Consider the following 5,000-nt stretch of genomic DNA (forward strand, 5'->3'; position numbering starts at 1 on the left):
TCCCCGTCTCCTGGGTGTCCTGCCCGGGCACATCGGAGGCTCAGCCTGGGTCTTCAGCCCCTACTGGTAGGTGCACTCAGGGGGCCCTCCGCAGCCGCCCAGGCCCACCCCTGCAGCCAGCACACGGCTGCCAGCAGCCACCACACAGCTGCCAACAGCCCGCTCTCCGTCACCCCCCAGCCCCTTCTGCATACATCTGCTGGGGGTGCTTTTTTGACTTCCCCCCTTTGGCCAATGGGGAAAAAGCTAAGGGGAAAACCTCCAGAGTCAGGCCGACCTCCTGGAACTCCAACCCGGCCTGGAGCCACCGGTTTGTCCCCTTCCCGGTTCTCACGACATGCATCGACACTCGGCTCAGCCCCGGCAGCCGCAGCCCCCGCCGGCCCCGCCAGCCCGGTCCGCAACCCTGGCCAGCGCCTGGAGCGTTTGGACTTTGTCATTTTTTCTCAAAGACCCATCTCTGCCAACTGCCGTGGGCTTCAGCGGGGGCTGCTCCCCGCCTCCTGGGTGTCCTGCCCGGGCACATCGGAGGCTCAGGCAATGTCTTGAGCCACCGCTGGCAGGTGCACTCAGGGGGCCCTCCGCAGCCTCCCAGGCCCACCCCCGCAGCCAGCACATGGCTGCCAGCAGCCACCACACAGCTGCCAACAGCCCGCTCTCCGTCACCCCCCAGCCCCTTATGCATACATCTGCTGGGGGTGCTTTTTTGACTTCCCCCCTTTTGGCCTATGGGGAAATGCTAAGGGGAAAACCTCCAGAGTCAGGCCGACCTCCTGGAACTCCAACCCGGCCTGGAGCCACAGGTTTGTCCCCTTCCCGGTTCTCACGACATGCATCGACACTCGGCTCAGCCCCGGCAGCCGCAGCTCCCGCCGGCCCGGCCAGCCCGGTCCGCACCCCTGGCCAGCGCCTGGAGCGTTTGGACTTTGTCATTTTTTCTCAAAGACCCATCTCTGCCAACTGCCGTGGGCTTCAGCGGGGGCTGCTCCCCGCCTCCTGGGTGTCCTGCCCGGGCACATCGGAGGCTCAGGCAATGTCTTGAGCCACCGCTGGTAGCTGCACTCAGGGGGCCCTCAGCAGCCGCCCAGGCCCACCCCTGCAGCCAGCACACGGCTGCCAGCAGCCACCACACAGCTGCCAACAGCCCGCTCTCCGTCACCCCCCAGCCCCTCCTGCATACATCTGCTGGGGGTGCTTTTTTGACTTCCCCCCTTTTGGCCTATGGGAAAAAGCTAAGGGAAAAACCTCCAGAGTCAGGCCGACCTCCTGGAACTCCAACCCGGCCTGGAGCCACCGGTTTGTCCCCTTCCCGGTTCTCAGGACATGCATAGACACTCGGCTCAGCCCCGGCCGCCGCAGCCCCCGCCGGCCCGGCCAGCCCGGTCCGCACCCCTGGCCAGCGCCTGGAGCGTTTGGACTTTGTCATTTTTTCTCCAAGACTCGCCTCTGCCAACTGCCGTGGGCTTCAGCGGGGGCTGCTCCCCGCCTCCTGGGTGTCCTGCCCGGGCACATCGTATGCTCAGGCAATGTCTTGAGCCACCGCTGGTAGGTGCACTCAGGGGGCAGTCCGCAGCCGCCCGGGGCCCACCCCTGCAGCCAGCACACGGCTGCCAGCAGCCACCACACAGCTGCCAACAGCCCGCTCTCCGTCACCCCCCAGCCCAACTCTGCATACATCTGCCGGGGGTGCTTTTTTGACTTCCCCCCTTTTGGCCTATGGGGAAAAGCTAAGGGGAAAACCTCCAGAGTCAGGCCGACCTCCTGGAACTCCAACCCGGCCTGGAGCCACCGGTTTGTCCCCTTCCCGGTTCTCAGGACATGCCTAGACACTCGGCTCAGCCCCGGCCGCCGCAGCCCCCGCCGGCCCGGCCAGCCCGGTCCGCACCCCTGGCCGGCACGCCTGGAGCGTTTGGACTTTGTCGTTTTTTTCAAAGACTCATCTCTGCCAACTGCCGTGGGCTTCAGCGGGGGCTGCTCCCCGCCTCCCGGGTGTCCTGCCCGGGCACATCGGAGGCTCAGGCAATGTCTTGAGCCACCGCTGGTAGCTGCGCTTTGGGGGCCCTCGGCAGCCGCCCAGGCCCACCCCTGCAGCCAGCACACGGCTGCCAGCAGCCACCACACAGCTGCCAACAGCCCGCTCTCCATCACCCCCCAGCCACTTCTGCATACATCTGCTGGGGGTGCTTTTTTGACTTCCCCCGTTTTGGCCTATGGTAAAATGCTAAGGGGAAAACCTCCAGAGTCAGGCCGACCTCCTGGAACTCCAGCTCGGCCTCGAGCCACCGGTTTGTCCCCTTCCCGGTTCTCACGACATGCATCGACACTCGGCTCAGCCCCAGCAGCTGCAGCTCCCGCCGGCCCGGCCAGCCCGGTCCGCACCCCTGGCCAGCGCCTGGAGCGTTTGGACTTTGTCATTTTTTTTCAAAGACTCGTCTCTGCCAACTGCCGTGGGCTTCAGCGGGGGCTGCTCCCCGCCTCCTGGGTGTCCTGCCCGGGCACATCGTATGCTCAGGCAATGTCTTGAGCCACCGCTGGTAGGTGCACTCAGGGGGCCCTCCGCAGCCGCCCAGGCCCACCCCTGCAGCCAGCACACGGCTGCCAGCAGCCACCACACAGCTGCCAACAGCCCGCTCTCCGTCACCCCCCAGCCCATCTGCATACATCTGGCGGGGGTGCTTTTTTGACTTCCCCCCTTTTGGCCTATGGGGAAAAGCCAGGGGGGAAACCTCCAGAGTCAGGCCGACCTCCTGGAACTCCAACCCGGCCTGGAGCCACAGGTTTGTCCCCTTCCCGGTTCTCAGGACAAGCATAGACACTCGGCTCAGCCCCGGCCGCCGCAGCCCCCGCCGGCCCGGCCAGCCCGGTCCGCACCCCTGGCCAGCGCCTGGAGCGTTTGGACTTTGTCATTTTTTCTCAAAGACCCATCTCTGCCAACTGCCCTGGGCTTCAGCGGGGGCTGCTCCCCGCCTCCTGGGTGTCCTGCCCGGGCACATCGGAGGCTCAGGCAATGTCTTGAGCCACCGCTGGCAGGTGCACTCAGGGGGCCCTCCGCAGCCTCCCGGGCCCACCCCCGCAGCCAGCACACGGCTGCCAGCAGCCACCACACAGCTGCCAACAGCCCGCTCTCCGTCACCCCCCAGCCCCTTATGCATACATCTGCTGGGGGTGCTTTTTTGACTTCCCCCCTTTTGGCCTATGGGATAATGCCAAGGGGAAAACCTCCAGAGTCAGGCCGACCTCATGGAACTCCAACCCGGCCTGAAGCCACCGGTTTGTCCCCTTCCCGGTTCTCACGACATGCATCGACACTCGGCTCAGCCCCGGCAGCCGCAGCTCCCGCCGGCCCGGCCAGCCCGGTCCGCACCCCTGGCCAGCGCCTGGAGCGTTTGGACTTTGTCATTTTTTCAAAGACTCATCTCTGATAACTGCCGTGGGCTTCAGCGGGGGCTGCTCCCCGCCTCCTGGGTGTCCTGCCCGGGCACATCGGAGGGTCAGCCTGGGTCTTGAGCCACTGCTGGTAGGTGCGCTTTGGGGGCCCTCGGCAGCCGCCCAGGCCCACCCCTGCAGCCAGCACACGGCTGCCAGCAGCCACCACACAGCTGCCAACAGCCCGCTCTCCGTCACCCCCCAGCCCCTCCTGCATACATCTGCTGGGGGTGCTTTTTTGACTTCCCCCCTTTTGGCCTATGGGATAATGCCAAGGGGAAAACCTCCAGAGTCAGGCCGACCTCATGGAACTCCAACCCGGCCTGAAGCCACCGGTTTGTCCCCTTCCCGGTTCTCACGACATGCGTCAACACTCGGCTCAGCCCCGGCCGCCGCAGCCCCCGCCGGCCCGGCCAGCCCGGTCCGCACCCCTGGCCAGCGCCTGGAGCGTTTGGACTTTGTCGTTTTTTTCAAAGACTCATCTCTGCCAACTGCCGTGGGCTTCAGCGGGGGCTGCTCCCCGCCTCCTGGGTGTCCTGCCCGGGCACATCGGAGGCTCAGGCAATGTCTTGAGCCACCGCTGGTAGCTGCACTCAGGGGGCCCTCCGCAGCCGCCCAGGACCACCCCTGCAGCCAGCACACGGCTGCCAGCAGCCACCACACAGCTGCCAACAGCCCGCTCTCCGTCACCCCCCAGCCCAACTCTGCATACATCTGCTGGGGGTGCTTTTTTGACTTCCCCCCTTTTGGCCTATGGGGAAAAGCTAAGGGGAAAACCTCCAGAGTCAGGCCGACCTCCTGGAACTCCAACCCGGCCTGGAGCCACCGGTTTGTCCCCTTCCCGGTTCTCAGGACATGCACTAATACTCGGCTCAGCCCCGGCAGCCGCAGCCCCCGCCGGCCTGGCCAGCCGGGTCCGCCACCCTGCCCGGCGCCTGGAGCGTTTGGACTTTGTCGTTTTTTCCCCCAAGACTCGCCTCTGCCAACTGCCATGGACTTCAGCGGGGGGTGCTCCCCGCCTCCTGGGTGTCCTGCCCGGGCACATCGGAGGCTCAGCCTGGGTCATCAGCCCCTACTGGTAGGTGCACTCAGGGGGCCCTCCGCAGCCGCCCAGGCCCACCCCTGCAGCCAGCACACGGCTGCCAGCAGCCACCACACAGCTGCCAACAGCCCGCTCTCCGTCACCCATCAGCCCAACTCTGCATACATCTGCCGGGGGTGCTTTTTTGACTTCCCCCCTTTTGGCCTATGGGGAAATGCCAGGGGGAAAACCTCCAGAGTCAGGCCGACCTCCTGGAACTCCAACCCGGCCTGGAGCCACCGGTTTGTCCCCTTCCCGGTTCTCAGGACATGCACTGACACTCGGCTCAGCCCCGGCAGCTGCAGCCCCCGCCGGCCCGGCCAGCCCGCTCCGCACCCCTGGCCAGCGCCTGGAGCGTTTGGACTTTGTCGTTTTTTCTCCAAGGCTCGCCTCTGGCACATGCCTTGGACTTCAGCGGGGGCTGCTGCCCGCCTCCTGGGTGTCCAGCCCGGGCACATCGGAGGGTCAGCCTGGGTCTTGAGCTACTGCTGGT

This window comes from Eleutherodactylus coqui, unplaced genomic scaffold (genome assembly GCF_035609145.1).
Source record: "Eleutherodactylus coqui strain aEleCoq1 unplaced genomic scaffold, aEleCoq1.hap1 HAP1_SCAFFOLD_884, whole genome shotgun sequence".
Taxonomy (NCBI): domain Eukaryota; kingdom Metazoa; phylum Chordata; class Amphibia; order Anura; family Eleutherodactylidae; genus Eleutherodactylus; species Eleutherodactylus coqui.